The sequence below is a fragment of the Scophthalmus maximus genome, chromosome 2 (genome assembly GCF_022379125.1).
Source record: "Scophthalmus maximus strain ysfricsl-2021 chromosome 2, ASM2237912v1, whole genome shotgun sequence".
Lineage (NCBI taxonomy): Eukaryota > Metazoa > Chordata > Actinopteri > Pleuronectiformes > Scophthalmidae > Scophthalmus > Scophthalmus maximus.
Genome location: NC_061516.1, coordinates 13,402,286 through 13,422,416, shown reverse-complemented (window position 1 = coordinate 13,422,416; position 20,131 = coordinate 13,402,286). Strand labels below are relative to the sequence as shown.

At 43.6% G+C, this 20,131-nt stretch overlaps 1 protein-coding gene and 1 long non-coding RNA gene across 16 annotated transcripts in view; one reads left to right on the top strand and one right to left on the bottom strand.

Moving 5' to 3' along the window:
- The window catches only part of msi2b (musashi RNA-binding protein 2b), a 250,506-nt gene that overhangs the window by 204,674 nt on the left and 25,701 nt on the right, over positions 1–20,131 (bottom strand). The window lies entirely within an intron of this gene.
- LOC118300756 lies at positions 14,427–17,794 on the top strand. The gene is made up of 3 exons (XR_004790150.2): positions 14,427–14,503; positions 14,626–14,913; positions 15,704–17,794. It is a non-coding gene; the product is annotated as an uncharacterized LOC118300756 (long non-coding RNA).

The following is a 20,131-nucleotide window of genomic DNA, read 5'->3' as shown; positions in this document are numbered from 1 at the left end:
ATTTTTTGTTTTTTTCACCAACACTTTATACACTTTAGTGGCCACGTGAGCCGAGGCAAGGGGAATTTGTTACAGGAGCAAATAGTAAGCTTGCCGACAGCTGCCTGCTAATCTAAAGCATCGTGTTGTGGATTATCAACAAAAGTCTGAGGGGAAAGAAAATCTTCCATGCAAATGAATAATCTTCTCACTCGGTTCAAGGCAAATTAAGTGATGCTTGACCACCAGGAGGCAAAGGAATCACTGAAATCCCCTTCCCCAGTAGGAGGACAGTTCAATCTTTTTGAAACTAAATGAAACCATTACTTGGTGGAGACTAAAGACAGTATTCTCTGTGCGTGCATGTCCCTTAGATGAAGGGATGGGTTTCCCATAATACTCTGCTGGACAAGCCGGAGAGCAATTGCTGATAATCGTGCTGACACTACCGGCTGGCCCGCAGTGTCGTGCCCTGGAGGTCAAAAGTTTGCAAAAAATAATGAACAAATGGTTGCTTAGCGAGTGACTGAGCCACTCTGCACGTGCGTGTGGATGGGGACGAAGCTGTGATCATCTTTGCATAAAATAAATGAACACATTCACCAGGGTGCATCGCCGGTGGTAGCGGTGGCCGATTTCCTTGGAAAGCATCAGTGAGTACAGAACCTTCGTAATGACACTTGAGTGAGAGCCGCTCTTTCGGCCCCTCCGAATAACCGCTGCCAGCGGTGCCCTGGGTAGCACAACAAGCCGCAGCTGAGTGCACCGGCTGGGGACCCAATCCTTAAAGAACAATTAACATGGCAATTTAAAAAAAAAAGAAAATTCATGCAGCCCACACACTCAATTAACACAACCCACTTTTGCACTTTCCCCTCTATTGTGTCCTAGAATAGCCCGGTTGAATCGGCACGATTAAGCCGGGCTGGTGATGACTGCATCACAGTGGGCCACTGGTGTTATTCCCACTCTTGTTTGTCTGTAGCTTTAAAAGAATATTTGACAGCTTCGGGGCTCACAAATCAAATGTGTGTGTGTTTTTTTAGGGGCCTTAAGGAGATGTAATTGCTGTCTGCCTTTTTTTTTCTCCTGGACAAGACGGACTAAATACATCTGTTTTGCAAATGAAGCTAGACATGAGAGAGAAGCAGTCATGCAAATATGTATTTGCAAGAGGGGGAAAGAAAGAACGTGCTGGTTCTGTGGTTGCCCTTGACGCCTGGCGACTGAAGAGCTTCGAGTCAATATTTATGGTCATCAAAAAAAAAAAAAATCATCATCAAAAATTCCTGTGCTGAATCAGAAAACGCCGGCCGTGCTGTACATCGTCAGACACTGTGTCAGAATCGAGTGTACAGTGAGTCCACATCAGAGACTGCTGCCCTCCCCTCCCCCCTCCCCCCCGCCAGTGCTCTGCAATATGCAAACACCACGTCCTAAAAATAACTCTTATCTTGCAGCTGTCATTATCATTGGGAACACTTCAGAAAACAGCAGCCCCAGTTGTGTGTAAATAAACAGCGGAGAAGCGCCGGAAGAGGGGAAAAGATAACATACAGCAAAAAATTCTATCAAGAGGGAGGGCGGGATGACTCATGAAAATAAGTGACTTTGAGTTTAGGTGGGGAAGGACAATAAGGGGCTTTGAAGCTCTGAGATTGCAGAGAGGTAGCTGATGAAGCAAACTAGGCGGGAGGGGGGGGGGGGGTTCTCCTGGCCGTTAAGGCAGCAATGTAGCATACACTGTGCACCAGCTCTGGTACTCACTCTTCCGGAAATACATGTAGGGCACGGCTTCATCAAGCCCCCGGAGGGATGCAGCCATTACATTAACACAGCTCACCTAGCGGGAAGAGGGACAGACTGGTGTCTTTCTGTGTGCAGTGCAAGTTCGCCCGTGTCCCAAGCCGATGCCCTCCGTTCATTGGTCATTTGTCATCATGAAATGTCGCGTCCACTCCCTGGAATCATATCGTCGGATGAAACGAAGTAACCCAAACTGCTGGAACTTTGGAGAGAGCGTGGGATATAATTAAGCGTACTTAAAAAGACATGAATCTCAAACTGCTCATTTACTGATGCGCGTGCTCAAGAGAACTACTGACATCGCTGCACTGATGCGATCGTCAGTTAAGGGTTCGTAATAGACGCGTGGTCAGCACATCGAGCTCCTTATCCTCGGGAGGAGAATGCCTGATTCTCACTTCGCGCCAGTTTACAGACCACCGTGAATAAGAGATTCTCGGAGAACCTGGGAGAATGCTAATAGCTGCACAACCGCTTAAAGCCGCCTTGTGGCTCATATGATTAAGTTTGTTTTTTAAATGAGAAACCTTCTGGTGGGCCTGCATGCACAAAACAAAACAATAGCCCAAGACAATATGATAAAACTAATAAAGCTCATGCCCTGCCTCATCAGATCATTCGGAAAACGTACCAGCACATTTAAGTATACCCACGTACACACAGAGGTATCCATATGGAACTATCTATTAGCTTGGGCACTCACCTTATGATCGCTGCTGTGCACCGTAAAATTGCACGTGTGTGCTTAATCAATCAGTCCATTCATCTCTTTAGTGCTTTCCCCTTTGAAGGGGGAGCGGTGCATCCACTCAGCTGGGTTTTTCTTAGCAACAGTAACAGAACTTTGCCAAAGATGGCTGTCTGGAAAACGCTGCACGAGGTCGGTCCTTCCTTCCCTGGTCACCATGGTTAAACCAGTTTTGCAACGGTGCACTGGATTTACCGTGGTTTTAGTTCGGTTTTATCAGCTTGCACAGGTCAGAGTATACGTTGTCGTTGGAAAAGGAGTATGGTTGCACATCGTGGCGAAGAGAAGCCCTCCTGCTGCACTAGCTGTATAATGACTCGTCCTCCTGTCCCCTATGATGCCTTTTATACTTCTCCTCAATTAGTTATCTTTTCGCTGCTCGTGTGCTGGAAGTGAGTGGCATTTCAACCCCTTTCCTGGGTTATATTTATGGACATACAAGATTTTAGACATTCATTTAGCAGCCAACACCTATAAAGATGTAAAGATGTAGCAGAGTAATGGCGTCCCAGGCAGAGGATCAAGTCACCCTCGTGTTGTGAAAGTTCTCTGTTCTTTGTTTTGCTAACGGGTCCAGCTACACATTCATCTTGGTTCGTAAACTGTGCATGTTAGTGCATGTCATTTTTGCTCCCTGTGAAACCGCTGGCCCTCCCCATGTTCATTAAGCGAGATGGCGAGAGTCCAGTGCAGTGTTCAGGTGAAAGCGACCGTCAGTGAGGAGTCGATGCTCTTCAGCGCAAAAGGCCCCAATCAAGACCTCCTTTCACAATGGGCAAAAAAAAAAACAACTAAAAACTAACTGACACCCACCGCCACAATTACACACAGGCCCATGCCACCACACCTGATCGCAAACATTGAGCCACGTGTAAGAACTCAAGTGGTTTCTGAACAGAACCATGAGACCCAAAGTGAGAACTGTACCAGCCGGGGTGAGCAATGAGTGCCCATGAGAAGGGCAGGAAGGGAACTCTAGACCAAGGGTTCAAATAACAAACTCACACCACAGGTGGTGTTCAGCTGCAGTGCACCCCGAGGCTCTCTCCAGCACGCATGAAGGCATCTGTCATGTAAATGAATCAACTAATGAAATGGAAAAGAGACTCCAGGTCAGACGAGACCGGATTGAGATGGGCAGGTTGAGACCTGCTCTGTGAAAGAGTTTAAACATTGGATTGTGGGTGGGAATATCAAAACAACATGGCTCCATTAAGACGTACACTTTTCAGGTTAGGTCACAAAATTATTATTGCTTAGCTGATGTTGTCTGTGTCAATAAAAAAAAAGCCCTGAGCAGTGAAGCAAGAAACTGAGCAATAAAGTCTGTTCTCTTTGTGGTATTACCGGGTATCATGTCAACATCTGACCTCACTTGGATGCTGAGATTTTACTTCAGTGAACAGGAAAACAGGAGTATCTTGGGACTACTCACGAATCAAAATAACATATTGTCCTCAGATAATTTTGCTGATGGCTTCCAAGTGAGCGAGAGGCTGTATCGGAGTAATTAGCGCACCACTAATGGCACTAAAATGACGTGCTTATTTTAAAACTGGAATTTTTAAAAGAATGAATTACTCCCAAACAAAGGACTATATAAATATGGACTAAGAAATCTGGACAAATTATTCACATCTATCACAGCTAATAAGATAGAACTACAACTTCTAAGCAAGTGCGAGGCAATTTAATTGTCCCTTTGGGGAAATTGTGCAAACCACGTGATAAAATAAACAGGACACCGCATATAATATAATAAAAAAGCAGTTTACATTCACCCTCACTCGTACTCAAATGTCACCCCAACACTCATCATTGCATGTCCTGAGCACATATTTACACATGCATGCAGACAGATGTGCACAATGCACTTCCCACTTTTTGTTTGATCCGTTCCAATTTGAAACGTATGACGTCTTGATCAGATTGAATGTCAACACACACTGTGTGGACTGGAAGGAATATGAAACAGTTGGGTTACACCATAAACTAAAACCAAGCACAGGAAAGACCAGGGGATTATCTGTGCTTGCAGTAACTACACAACTTGTAGGCACATGACTCGTATTGTTCACAAAACACAACCTATGAAAAAAAAAATACAATGAGCGAAGTCAAGCCAGAGGTTATGGTGTCAGGCTCTGGAGATACAACAGTGGCCATTTTTTTGTCAGATCTAAACGATAGAATTCACATCATAAAAGGTCATTCATTCATTTACTGCCCTATTCTACTTGCAAAATCATGGTGTTGAATGTCACACTATATATGTGATATTAATTGACAGTAGATGTCGCACTAGCACGTGTGTCGTGGACCGAAACAATCGCTTCATCAACCACACATCCCCCTCCCATTGTCATCTCAGCCCACTCTCAGCGGGCCTGCATGGCAGCTAGCACCCAGTTAGCATGGCTAGCATCATTAGCAAAGCCGCAGACAAGGGGTCCCGACATCCTTCAAAGGCCGTACTAACTGACTGTACACACACTGTACGTCACACTGACCTCTTGAAAGGGGGTCGGGCTGGAACTGCTTCTCTTTGGCCTGGTGTGTGATGTCACATGGTAGTGATGATGATGCTACTCGCAGCTGGTTTTCCTAGTTTCAGTAAGCCTTGAGCAGAACCAAATCTTTGCCAAAGTGTTTATTTGGACATCCAATACTGTACAGTATATAGACCTCAAGCAGCGGGAGGATGTTGTACCTACTGTGGCTTTAAGCTCGTCGCTGCTTTGTGGCTCTTTAACTTTGTGTTGTATGTTGTCAGGCACCTCGACTGGTTCCACACTGGTTCCACACAGCATGCAAATACAGCATGTTCAGTTTCTTGTGTATACTTTTCATGTCCTGAAAACCTCTTGAGAAATGCCTGAAGAAATTTTGAACACTCATCCGCATATTCAAATGTCATGGCAGACTTTGGTTCCAGGGTAGGAAAATACAGTGTTTGCACACACTGCTAAATTGTACTTTGTCCGGTTCAAGCAGCTCTGCAGCGGCAACAAGGCTCCTTCACAAATTCTCCTCCTGAATGAGGTTCCAGCTCCTTCGCTATTAGCTCACTCCCCACCGGCTTGTCCGAATAACATAGTCTCTGTCCTCTGTCTAGTGAAAAGCTGCTTGTTTGGCATCTTAATGACAATGAAGAGAGTAACTTCATTAAAGCGCATTTGTCCACGTAACTCATCCAGTCTAACATGTTTCCAGCTGTAATAAACAAGATTTGCCATCTCAAATTACTTATTTAGTTATTAGTTATAGATATTATTAGTTATTTCAGTGCAAGCACATGTGGTAGGCATGTCTTGAAAAATAATACTTTGTCCATATCATTCCGGACATTCTGGATTCACTTTGTTTCAGTCACCTTGTCGCTTGTCAGCAACGATACTTGAAGGTAAGTTCGTGTTTCATTCACACTGACCATGACATGATAGGCACATATTCAGAAGGACATGTTAGCCTACTATTGTCTGTTATCATCTTTTATCACACCATTCATGATAATTTTTTTTGTATTGCTGAGTTGCTTTTTTTTGTATGTATGAATTGTCTCACAGTCCCAGAGACCCCTTACCACAGACTGTATAAAAATACAGTGTGGTTGTGATGTTTCCGGTTTAACGGCAACATGCTGGGGAGGTGACAGGTGATTTTACAGTATTTGTAGGTCACATGCGTGTCCATCGGGGTGCCACATTAACATCATATCTGATGGGAGCTGGAGCCATCTTGATTTATAAACATAGGGAGGGCCAGTGTTTTACAGGGAGGGACTCACATGCACTAACATGAATGGGTACCCAGACTGATTATCAGAACAGAGAACAGAAAAGCTTGAAAATAGTTGTTGGCTGCAATATTAGTGTGTGAAATATTGTATTTGTTACCTTTAGACAGGATTAAGACAAAAAAAAAAAATCAACATGGTGTTGTATTACAAGATTACAATTTTTCCTCTCGCCTAATGTTCTTGATGCACTTGCACTGACTATCAATAGTTCTTATCAAACTAAGAGTGATGTAAATGGGTTTTCTCACATTGAGCTTGCTCCTATTTTGGCTCACAGCTTCATCACCTCATGATTCCTCCGTGTGGTGCTTATCAGACTGACAGTAAAAAGGGTGAGATGAAGCTTCCAGCGAGGAATGAAAACTGGACAAGACAAACGGTTGGACAAAAAGAAACGGACAGAACATTATAACCCAAACATTTTATTTCCAAATATTCCTCTAGTCTCAGTACTGAACAAAATTGGATGTTGCTTCACAGACCAGGATTTTAGGCCCTGTTGTGCCATACTGATTAAATTTCAAGATCAGACTTAGGATTCGTTGGCTCAGCAGATGTGAGGGTCAGTGCCAGAAGTTGGCATTTATTATCATGTGGTCTTTTTGCCTCAGAATTAAGTTGCAGACCAGTCAAGCCTCCACGTCTGGAAATCTAATTTTTGACAATTATCTAGCGCTCATCTCTAGTGTGTGCACAATAGCAAAAAGGGAAATCTGTTGTTGTCTCTCATACGGCATGAAAGGCTTTTCATTTTCAAACTCCATTAAATCTAATAAACCAATAAATAAATAATAAATAAATAAAATAGCAATTTCCTGGAGAAACAACTGTGGATATACAGTATATTAAAAGAATACTGATACAATCTTGACAGGCAAATTTCCTCTCCAATAAGTCCCCCGCATTCAAAGTGAGGCGTCTCCATGCAAAAAACAAGTTGCAAATTTATTAAAGATTTTAAAATCCGAAGTCACCGGTTTCCTTGAAATGGCAGACTTCAACACTTCATTTTGACAGCGTCGTCTATCTGGTGTGAGTCGACTCTCAATTTGTGGTTTATGTGTGCATGGAGATCAATAAGGAGGAGAAAACCAATCATGCAAGTTTGTCTTGGAACTGTCATCAGACGCAATTGGTCTAAACCTCAAATACATTCCTCACTCCTAACCACGGGCAACGAGAAAGTTTGATGTACATTACTTTAAGCGGGCTTTAACAGTACTGACTATCAACACAATAAAAAGAAGCAAACATTAGCTCCATTACTTCCGACGCCAGGCGTTTGCACAGCGGGGCTCCTCTAGGTTTTTTGCATTTCACACATCTGTGATCACAGCAATGAACACTTGTGTATATTTACCAGCAATTCAAATACTGTACGGTGCTCTAGCACTTTGAGATTGCTTTTAGCAATGAAAAGTGCTCCATAAATGAAATGTATTATTATTATTATTAACAATATGAGTAGAATATTATACACAGTGCTCTGGGTCACCCTACACGCTGTATGCTCATGTAACTTAGCAGAGCCACTCCAAGTGAGCTAATAATTTTGCTCCTGTTTATATTCAAACAATGTGAAGAGCCGCTGCCAGACAGACTGGCTCAGTAAACAAAGACAACAGCACATTTTCTCATTACCAGGATGCGTGAGGGAGGCCAAGGCATAGAAATTAGCGAGCAAAACTGCAAGGAAAGCAAACCAACCGGGTCATCCGCTGTGTTTGGCACCCACTGATTTTAATTTCAATATTACAGAGGAGTGGATTATACGATAAACACGCTCTTTATCCTCCCCACTAGTCACAGATAGTGGTGAATGCAGTGGGCGATTTGGGGGGGGGGGGTGTTGCCATCCCTCTTGGGGAAAATTGGGCAAAAATATATCCCCTCCTTGTTAACCTTAAAACAACAGTTATGAAAAGACACTTGTGGTTAGGAGAGAAGGAAGATACTGTATCTGTTGGATTGTAGGATTAGAGACGGCCAAGTTATGATAATGGCATCATGCAACAATGTCCTTTGGGAGGTGTATGTCTTTGAAAATATTTCCTTATTCTATTCTAGGATGGGCATTATTACTATCGGAAAAATAAGTCTGCGGCCGATCGTTTGAGGACTATACAGTCTTAGGGCTAAGGCCTGGGGAAAGAAGAATGGCAATCCCCGTAGTCGCACCTGCTTATCCTCAAATCCCCCCAGGGAAACCCACAAACCTTCCCCCTACATATTGTCGATACACAATTCAAAACCACAGTTTCAATATCTGCTGTTTCTGTGTGGATGTGCACTCCCCACAGCTTCGTTCCCCCAGGTGCATTGTCGCAATAACCTCCTCGAGCCTACGAGCTAAACAGTTGAAAACACTCAACTCGACACCAATCCACAGTTGTCGGGTTTCCGTAATGTCTCAAACTTCTGCTGCATATTACAGATGTAGGTCTCGTGTCAGCCCTCTGATGAAGCAGTCTTTGGGAACTTCATCTACAGTTGCACGAGTGGCAAAGTCTGTTTCCACTCAAAACTGGGGCTTACATCCTGCCAAGCATCCCAGGATTCAGCGCTGTATATACAGTAAGACAATACCTGCCCGAGGATAACTGCGAAGCGCTGCACAATGAGAGCAGGGATAATATGCATTCTTGTAAGATCATACTCGGAGCAAAGCAACAGGACTCTTACATTTCACCCCTCACTGTTTCAATATTGCCCTATAGATACAAAAGCAAATAAGCCTCTTTGGCTGAGCTCCCTCCGTGGTGGGGGAGCCAAACTAATTGAAAAGGTAGAACAGCAACTTTCAAACAATAATTGCTTTAACTATTGAACAAAACACAGCAGCCGCCTCTGGTAGTCGGCTTGGTTTATTTTATTTTTTTTCAACCCAACTCCGTATGTTTAATCTTACGAATATCAAAGGGATGAATCTTGATTCAGTGAATTTGCTCGGTGTAACGAAATAGCTAAGCCTGCTGAGAGATGAGAGGACCCACAATGGCGAGTTGAAAGTAGCAGATGATGAAACCATTATTGTGCCGTCGTACACTTGTTGTGTACAATATGAACGAATTTTCCCGCAATCTCGGTTTCCGTTGTGTCGGCCCGTCATTAACGGTGATGCCTTGAACGCGCGTCAAAAGTGTTTGAGAGGAGCCAGTTAAAAGTCATATCGGATCGTCTTAGATAAGCCGAGCTGACATTTATCCCCATCACACATCACACTATAAACTACAGCTGAGTGAAAGTGCGGCGTGCAGAGCTCAGTGCTATTACACAGGCAGACACCCACCGCATCATTTATCCTGCCCATAAATCAGCCCTCTGCTCTACTGCACTACCTGCTCCTCTTGTCCCAGCAGATCTCACTGACGTATCATTATATCTCATATACATCCACTAAAATAACATCTACTCAGACTGAGAGCCGAGGATGTGTGAAAAGGAAAATCTTACCTTCTCCCCCATCTGTCTGCTCGGATGATGCTTCGCATTAGAGCCTCAATTAGGCCTGTGATCTATGCTTGTTGTTTCACTGCCTGCTATTTTGTCTACGTTATGGTTGGGATGAGTAACGCTCGGGGGTTGTATAACGCACCATCTCTTCATAGCAAGTCTAATCTTGGGTCTGATACATCACTGCAGGTGAGGGTGGCTGCGAAATGAGGACATGCTGTAATAATGAGGATAATTGAAGGGCTGAGCTGACACCGGGTCCTGCATCACGCTCCACATTGTCTTAGCTGCTTACCTTATGTGGCACTCATCCCTGAATTTGAATTACACGCTCCCACAACCCGCTTATGTCCCCACTTCGTGCATATACACACAACGAGTGGCCGGTGCCTTAGCACAATTTAGCATGAATGATATTTATTTTGGGGGGGGGGGGGGGTGGGCAGTGTAAGTATACGAGCATCAAAGGAGCATCACTAAAATGAAATCAACTATTTAGGGTCACTTTAGTCAGCTCGTGTGTGCAGCCTGTCATTCAATTAACACTATTTTTGCCCTCGCAAAGTAAAACTGTACATTGAAATTATAAAACATATGGTGTTTGTCGTATACTCTTGATTTGTGACAAATTTTATTTGCTGTGCCTTCTCGTAATGTGTCAGACATGAAAGGCAGGAGAGGGAGAGCGACAATTCCCGCTAGACGCGTAAAAGGAGAAGTTGAGTTTGGATGTTTTCTGGCAGATGAAACTGGAAACGCAAAAGGACAACAAGACGTCGTTAAAATTGACACACAAAAAAATAAGAGAGTGAACGCCTGATCTGCTCAATGGAGATGATGGTACAGAACAGAAGCCTCAAGGGCGAACATCTGCAGGGATTAGAGACGCTGCTCATCAGGCAGGCAAAGGGGTCTGAAGCGAGGCCCGGGCCCCCTATCAGCAGGGGCTGAATCAAGGCTCTGTGGAGAAAGGCAGCGGGGCAGTGCAGCAGCACTCAGGCCTGCAGACACACTGTGTACCCCTTCACTTAGCCAGCACTCAACTTCTGATTCAAGTGACAATGCCACAGAGAGGGAGAGAGATGAAGCAGTAGAGAAGAAGGTAAGAGGCTGTCAGCACAAGAGTGAATGAGAGAGAAAAAAATGAAATTTTTAGTGGAGGTGAGAATCTATTTTTCCTAACTGTGAAAGCTAAAATGAACAAAATAAAAGGGCTGACACCTGCAAAGTTTGAGAAAAACTCCACCGAATTAACGCACGAGAGCAACATTTTTCATTTTTTTCAATCAACCCCCCGTCCACGTGTTCACTTTTGTCCCCTTGGCTGCCCCTGCCTCCGCCGCTATTGCCTCACTCTCCCCCGCTCAGCATCCCTTCCTGTCGCCACTTTGAAGAGCAGCGGCGTTGTTGTTTGTCTTGCATCACACCTGTTTGTTTAAGCCGCAAATGACGCCGGAGACAAAGCGCGCCCGTCTCTGTAGACTGGCCAGATATAGGGGCCCCGTGGTTGCCAACAACACAGGACTCCCTCTACCTCTCGCCCTTTTTCTTCCCTGTCTCGCGCGCTGTCTGACAAGGGAAATACAGAACGCGGAGTCTCGGTAATATTTCCTACGCGCACGGCACAGCAGAGCACTAAATACTCCCAGCGCACCTCGGCTTAGTCCCATGGATAATGTGAGGTAAAAACACTGAATGCAGATGCACTCGGGCTCGTTTTACTTCGACTTATCGCCCCAAATAATACCAGCAGCCTGTCAGGAGCCATAACAGACCACTGGGGGGTGGGGGGATAAGAAGGCAATGACTTTGAGGCAGTGTATTATCATCTATAAATAAAGTATAGGCTAAAAGCCAACAGAATCGGGATCGCAGTATATTGCAATAATCCACTGTGAAAGATCTTTACCTAGAGCCATTCAGAATCACCTTCTCTCCAGGTCTTAGTCAGCACCTTTAGATCCGCGCTACATGCTATATGATAAGCAACGGAGATGTGGAATTTGTTTACCGCGACTTTATCGCAGGAAAATGCCCCGCACTTCTGATTTTACACTCACAATAGGTTATGGATCAGAGCCCTGCTCTCAGCAGGCCACATCATTACTCTCAAATGTGCCAGCGAAGAATCACTCCGCAACCTCGGCAATGTGCATGTAATTACGTTTTGGGTTTTTTTATTCCCCAGATGCATGATAAATAAGGAAAAATTCTGACTTGCCCGCACAAGCGTAGACACAAAAACGTCACACAAATAATCAAAGCCGCACGCAGCACAACGCACAAAGGGTGAAAGCTGATTTTTGATTTGCCCCGTTGAACAACCGTGTGGGCAAAAAGGGAGAGAGCAAAGGTTACGGACACAACTATCAAGGTTAATATTCCTGCTTGTTTTGGCACCTAAAATGGACTGAGGGCAAATCTTTCTTTTTGTGTTTGTCTTGTTTGTTTCTTTTTTCCCTTTTTTCTGTATGTGCCCCTCAGCACCTGACAAGAGTGGAATGGAAGTCAGATGTGTACCCCTGAGGGGGGGGCTCTCTTTTTTTATCATGGCCTTGGTGAAAATGCCCCTCAGATATTTTGCCATGTGCAGCCCCTGATGGACAGAATCACAGAGAACACCAAGAAGGTCTCCTGAACCGAGTCACTGCTGGAGCACTCAGAACATTCTTTTCACTCACTAGATTCGGACATTTTAGTGTTGGAGGTGTGTATGCTCATTATGTAAGGGTTTCGGTATTTGCTCTGTTCCCATCAATATTCAGTTACAACATTTGCTCCTACACTGGTAGCCAACACAAGAGTAAATAAAGCCTTTCCAGCTTAAACATTTTTAACATGCAACCGTTCCCATGCCGCTTGGCATTTAGCGACCAGGCAGGTCAATACATGAAACCATAAAAATCTATCTCACTGCTAACAAAAAGGCTAAAATGTTTAATACCACACATACAAACAGTGGAATCCATTGTTATTTGGTTGGGTATTTCGGTTTTGATAACTAGTTCAAGAAAAAGAAACTCATCTGCATCTAAAGTAGACCGGACTTCCCAACACAAACACACACAAACCTGTTCTCTACCTTCTCTTCCTTGTCACCGTTTCCCGGGTGTCTCCTCTCTCTCTCTCCCTTCAGCTCTCCTTCCTTGTGCCACGCCTCACCTCTCCCACAACTTCCCGATGTGAGTCACTCCTTCCAGAAATCACGGTTCGTTATTAAAGCTTAATTTCAATTGAGAAAAACCAAACAACAATCTACTTTTTCTTGTTGTTTTTTTCTGAAAGGAGGTTTAAATGTTTGAGTGGCACAATCTTATTAACCTAACCAAATCCGGTTAATATAAATATGACAATGATGGATTCAATCCCTCCAACGCTACGTGCAGTCCGGCAGGGAGAGGCACACTGGGGAGAGGGTCACACGTGGTCGCAATTGGCTCTAACCTTGTTATCACTTCAGGCACAAGATGGAAAGACAGGTAGACAGCACCGACCCTGAGCACCACTTGCCGTCCACAGACCAGACCATCCCCCCTCCACCTCTCTGTCATCCTTCCTCTCCGCCACATATAGAGAGAGTCTCCATCCATCTGTGAGCCTGAGGGAGAGAATACCTGCAACCAAAGGCCAGTAACATGGCAACAGGAGTCAAAAGGCCTCCATGCCTGCTGCACGGCAGGGTGCTGGCATTTACTCCCCCCCCCCCGTTTCATCCTCAAGGCCCCTGGCTCCACCCAGCAGCCTAAAAGAAATCCACCGTCCTTTGCTTTTTCAGCTGCCTCCCTCTTCCCCGGGTTGGGAAAACAATATTCCACAAAGGAGAAGAAGAGACCTTCCTTTCCTTGTTGTTGTTGTGCAGGCCAAACACTCCATCTATTGAACTCCACTGTGCGCTTCCTGCTTCTACACACGTGATAAAACAAGATGTTGCCTGTATCCTTGTCGGTCAAAGGGAGGCGAAACGATATGCATAAAGTTTAGATTCGGGCCACTGGAAATGTTTCCTGCTGTGTGTACTTCCTCAAGGCTGGGGCACTTGCACACAGCTGCTTGTTGCTTCACAGTATGTGGGCAAGTTTTCCTCCAAGCTTTTAAATGGGTCACGTTCTGACTAGAGACGTTAGAGGATGCGCTTGCACAATTGGACAATCCCGCACGAGCGCTTTGTTCAATGTTGTTATTAAGATTTTTATCTCATTTCCGGGAAACTGAAAATTGGTGCATTTTGCTTTTGCACCTGAACGTACTGTGGCCTAGGTATGTGTGACTGTACACACTCTCAGTTCTACAGTGGAAAAACTGCGTTAGATGAGTAAATGATCTAAAAATAAAATATTAGTGAAAGCACACAAGCAAACATGAACTGGATAATGTCTTTGGTTTGAACAGATGACATACTGCAAATATTGTTGAAGAAAATTAGGTTAGTAATAACAGAGTGTCTTTTTTGTCTCTGTGATCTCTCAATATTTTGAAATTTAAGCTGTACATAGTTCCAGATTCGTCGTCGAAGGTGGGGGGGAGGTCAAAGGGCACAGGTGACCTTTGGTGTGGCCGTTCAGACATCTCTCCATTTCTCACTCACGCAAACATATTCGACATCAGCCCCTCCTCTCCATGCACATTCTGAATCAAAACACGATCACGCTTGGGAGGAGGGACTGTTGCTGGCTTGAAGGCCGGCACGGCAGCTAGTCAACATCTACTGCACTTCCAATGTAATTTCTCCTTCATTTATTTATGTCTTTTTGGGTCATTGTAGCCTTTGATGGCAGGACATTTTAAAATAAATGTTAATTCTTTAACTCTGGCTGAAAAATGTTTACTCCCTCAATTCTAGATGAAAACTGAGAAATATTTTCCAAGGAGGCGCAGTGACAGTCAGGACCAGAGAGGGGAAACAGAGAAACTCAAGAAACCACACACAGGACAGCTGCCCAATGCAAACCAGTGGGATTAGTTATCAAATAAACTTTGTTTTCAATTTGTCCTAGTATTCAACCAAGGCTTCTGCGGCGGCTGAAGCAACACGATGGGGTCTGGGAAGGAGAGCTGCAAGGTAATGAAGAGAGAAGGCGGACGGCAGCCAACATGCTGCTGGGGACGTGCCAGCTCGAGGACGCAACAGGTGAGATTGACAGCAAACGCATAAAGAGAGCTGTATATTGTGCAGTTAGTCATTTGACACAAACGAATAAATAACCCCTCCCTCAAACCCGACCATCCGTGGCCATGTTAGCGGTGCTGGATAGGGTGTGAATGTGGGGCCCAATTCGGTCCCCCTGTCCATCATGTGTGAGGGCTGCACTGAATATAGCCAACCTGTGGGCTATTCGAGTGAGTCACTGAAGACAATTTTTTTCCGAATGATGAACTACGTGTGTGAATTACAACGATTTTGTAAAGCTCACCAGGTAGTTGTAATGCTGTATGACACAAAGACTACCGCTGCCACATAATGGCGCGACCCGTTGCTATTACTCTGCCAAATCAGCCCCCTTCCGACATAACAAATCCAAATTTAACCCAGAGATTAAGACCAAATTACCCTGCAAATGAAAGATGAAATGAAGATTTACACGGGGCTGCCTGCATCTTTTGCCCTTTGCAAGTTTGACGGGGACCGCGTAACAACATGTCAATATCAACGGACCGCGTGGTTACTGAGTAAAGATAAAAATGCAAGACTCTTATTTCCATTTTAACTACGATGGGATGGCAAGAATGCAAATCATCCAGTGGGAAACTTGGGCGAAAATCATGCATCTATTCTTGATTAACATATTCAATGCAATCAGCGATGGGGATGATGCATAATAGCCACCGTTGTAGTCGTGCAGTATTGTGACACAAAAGCAATCCTGTGTACTCTTTATTTTCACATTGATAATTTATACTTTTCCTGCTTCGCACTGCAGACCCGCTGGGAATTCCTCCACCCCGCCATGTAACACGGAGCCTTCAGAGAAGGAGAGGTGTCGCGCTTGCTTAAGGAGGTGCTAACCTCACCATCTTGTGCAGCTCTCAGTGACAGAGGGAGAAGGACTCGCCCTGAGTGAAGGAGCCAGTGGCGAGCTCATCGATCAAAGAGCGGGAAATGTCAGACGGCAAGTACAAGGCAGAGTTTTCTTCTTTTTTTTCAGCACAGTCTGCCGAAGCTACACCTCACAGGCTGATACTGTGAGTACGAATTTATTCAATGTCACATACACAATTAAAACACATGTGTCCAGCCAAACCGTATTGGGTAAAAAAAATGAGCCCACGATTCCGTACACGTTTTTTTTTTATATAATAATGATTTTAAAGTCATTTAGATATAAAGCACACTTGAGGTTCAGTCAGGTACATGACTGGCAGCCTCTTCTGGTGTGAATGTCACCGGGAATCTGCAATTTGGCATTATAATAATTAACACAGATTTAATCGTCGATGGGTACTGTTTGTTTTACTTTTTACTCAAAATGATATAATAATAAAATAATCATTGGTTGCCCCACTGGGGATAACGATATTAACCAAACAGAAGAACATGTCAAGGCCTAAAAATTATATATTGTTGTAAAAAGCAAATGTCCTAATTTCTGTTAAAAAAAAAAACACCAACCTCTCCAAATGAGGACCTGAAAAGAAAAAAAAAAGCCTGCGCACCACAAAAAAACTGTGATAGGTTGGAAGGTTGGACTCGAAATGACCTTTATGAGGAGCATTTCTTTTTCATCCAATCAAATGGCTGAAGAGTGGATGTAAAAGCAATATTAGAAACTTTTAGAGAGAATAACCCCCTGATGATATGAATTCATATAAACAAAACTTCAATGCGAGATACAATAGTTTCTGTGAAATATCTTTACTTTTCTAAGTGGCTGACGCTGTTTACCTCGAGAATCCAGCAGATAACTGCGGTGTGAATCCAAATGGCAAACTAATCACTCTCTTCCCCCTGTGAAAAGAAGATGTACAGCACAGCGTTGTGGAGGGCCACTGCAGGATACCACTTTACCACACCAGGAGGAAAGATCCCACCCTTCACATTCGACATAAACAAGACGCAAAGATGTGCTACAAAGGGAGAGGACAAAAGAGAAGTATTACTAGCAACGGGCAGACAAAGTTATGGGAGCGGCGGGGAGGTATCCTTGTGTACAAGTCATTAGCTCGCTGCTTCAGACACAACAGTGAGGTATGTGCACAATATCCGGTGACCTGATCCGTTCAGTGCATTGCACAGAACAAATGGAGAAAACCGCGCTCTAATTATAAACTATTTTGCTGCAAACAGGGACTTTACAAGTACACAAATACAATTACAGAAAGGCATATATGCCTCTGATAAATGTGAATTATTGTTTCCTGTGCAAGGCTGCGAGCGTCACATTTTTCACAGCATCCAGCAGGAACTGTATAACCGGCAAAGTATCAAGTGAAAAAGAGTAAAAACGGTTTAAGGTATTTGGGAGTTTGTCACATAACAGAGGCACAATATTTTCTTATTGGTTAATATAAAAACTCGCCACGAGTCGTTGAGCGCCACTGTTTAATAATTTCATATCGACCAAATGTGCAATCTAACAGCTTGGCAGCTTATGGTTTCAAATTTGGATTCCCATTCAAATGCACTGCTGGTAAAATTGTCAATTTTCATTATGGATGTGCTGAAAAATTGTCAAATCCCATGGTTGGCATGAATCAGTGTGATTTGACCAACATTACAGTATCTTTTAATAAGGTGTGTGCATCACTGTTTTCATAATAATAATTTATAATAAGGTGAAACAGGTGAATGTAAAATCCTGAAATCAAAATAAACTAATTATTATATAACTTGACAATTGCAAGGAGGGACGAAGGCAAAATAATAGTAATGTAATTTGATAATGTCACTGTAAAATTAGATTGTAAGACCTGAATTTTGTTTTATTGCTTGTAAATGTGTCACGTCAAATAAATCAACGTGTCACTATGTCATCACACAATCTGCAGCTGAATTAAAGACCATTTCAGTTGTACATGTACGTCTAAGTGCGCTAATGTGTTTCTAATGTATTAGCATTAGGCTACAACTTGTGACCCTGACCTTTTGCGGATTTAAAAAAAAGAAGAAAAAGAAGAAAAGTGCTTTATTGCTTCTCTTTTCTAACGCGTCTCTTCACGAAAGTGAGACAAGCCGAGCTTGTAACGTGCAGCCAAAGTCACTCTCGGGTGGACACGCATGCACTGGATGCCATATTGTAATCCCACAATGTTGGCTCTAACAAAGAATATGAGAAATAAGGAGAGTATAATGGAGGCCGCACTAAATGACAGCACATTTGCAACTGTAATTTAAAAGGCAAAGATTTTCTATTAGAACCTCGGCATGCCCTTAATTCTATAAAGCACAACCTGGCTGGGCTGAATGATGAAATGTAAACATTCTGTCAGCTTGAATGTGGTCTTCTGAGACGAGAACGCGGCCACTGACATTTGACTGGAGGACAGAAGAAAAAAAGTTACGGCGGCAACAAAGGGGGGGGGGGGGGGGGTTCTGTGACGACCTCACATTTTTCAAACAGATAAATAAAAGATGATAAGCACGGATTAGAGAGGCCATTTTGTCTGTGGTCTTCTCTCTTTCTAGTCCCGGTGACTTTGAGAAATATGTCTCTAAATTTAGCATCGGTTTTATCAAGCCCAGGCAATCCGGGGGAAAGGGGGACTTGGGAATAGAGAGCGCAAAAGAAAAGAGACAAGGTTGAAAGGTATCTCAAAGACAGGTGCAGCAGACAAAAAGATTGGGGGGCGGGGGGCGGGGGCGGGGGGACATTGTCTGTGTATTCCTGTCAATCACTTGCCACTTTTAGAATGAAAATACATCTCCACTAATACCCCCCCCCCCACACACACACACACACACAAAGAGGCGAGAGCAAGATACATCAGGAGAAAGAGATGTGAATTTCAATTAAGCCAGTAAGGAAATTAAACTAGTGTTACGGTTATAAAGTCAACCAAGCAAATAAAGACTGCAACACCGCAAAGACGGTGGATAGATTAGACTGATGGACGGAGAGAAGACAAACACATTCGCTTGCTCACACGCACAAACGTGCTACACACCCGACAGAAAGCCAGATGGAGAACAGAGTGAAGGTCAACAGAGGTCAGGTGCAAAGCTCCTCTGCCTTTTCTACTTTCTGTCTACGAACTGTCCACTCTGCAGGGCTAAAGGGAGGAGGGGGGGGGGGTGCGACATATAATTACCCATAATGTTAATGAATCCTTCGCCACTGTTTACTTTTAATGCTTCCGTGGATGCCAGTGTTTGCTGTACGAGTGGAGCACCTGTCTACTTTATGCAAATGAAGCGCTTCAGACAATGTGGCGTGCCACTTTTCAAATCTCAGCGTTCTTACGAACAAAAAATAATGATTCAGAATTCAGCCACAGTTTTACACCTACCTTGGTTGAATTAACTTATCAACGCAAGTTGTTTTTTCGGTGGAAAAACTAAACTAAAAAACAAACTAGCGGCTGACATTAAACTGCTAAATACATAGTGGCTTTTCGTAGCAGACAATTGCATCAAATATAAACTGTTTCCGCTGCTCTGGCTTGTCTTCGCCAGCTCCTCGCTCGTCCTCCTCTTCTAACATTTGCAATGAATTGCATCTTGTCATTCAACTCTATTTTACTAGTGGGAGTAAATCTCCATCCTCTCCTCTTCTCTCCGCTGGTGTCAAATGATGTCCCTTAAATTGTCCCCGTTTGAATTTGATGATTTACAAGAGATGCAACATTCTCAAAAAAAAGCGGGAAGCGATTTCGAACAAGCAGCGTCAACACCTGACTGCCAGGTCTCAACACAGGGACCGTTTCTGTCGACACAAATCACTCAGTGTCACAAGAGTAATGGTAAGTAAATGTTTGAAAAGTTAAAGATTTTTTTTTTGATAACTGCACATGGTGCTTGCATGTTCATACAAATTTAGTATTCATTCAGTGGATTCATTCCTCAATCGAGATTCATCCGACATTGGTGTTTATTCATTTACCAACACACACACATCTGCTCAATATTACATGGGAGATTAACTAGTTCCATACGAAGGATTTATCTGAGTTGAGAGTCATCATGCACCTGTATTCCCTAATGACGTATGTAAGGGCTTTACCTCTTAGTCAATTAGACAGTTAAGTGGTTGTTACGGCCTCATTCCACCGGAGGGTTTTTTTTTTTTAATTTACTTATTGTGTATTATGCCATGTTGTCCTTCACTTGAGAATCTCTCTGGGGTCAAGAGAATATAAAGGGATATTTATTTCACAGATTATTTAATTGCATGTAATCTATCAAAGCATTAACG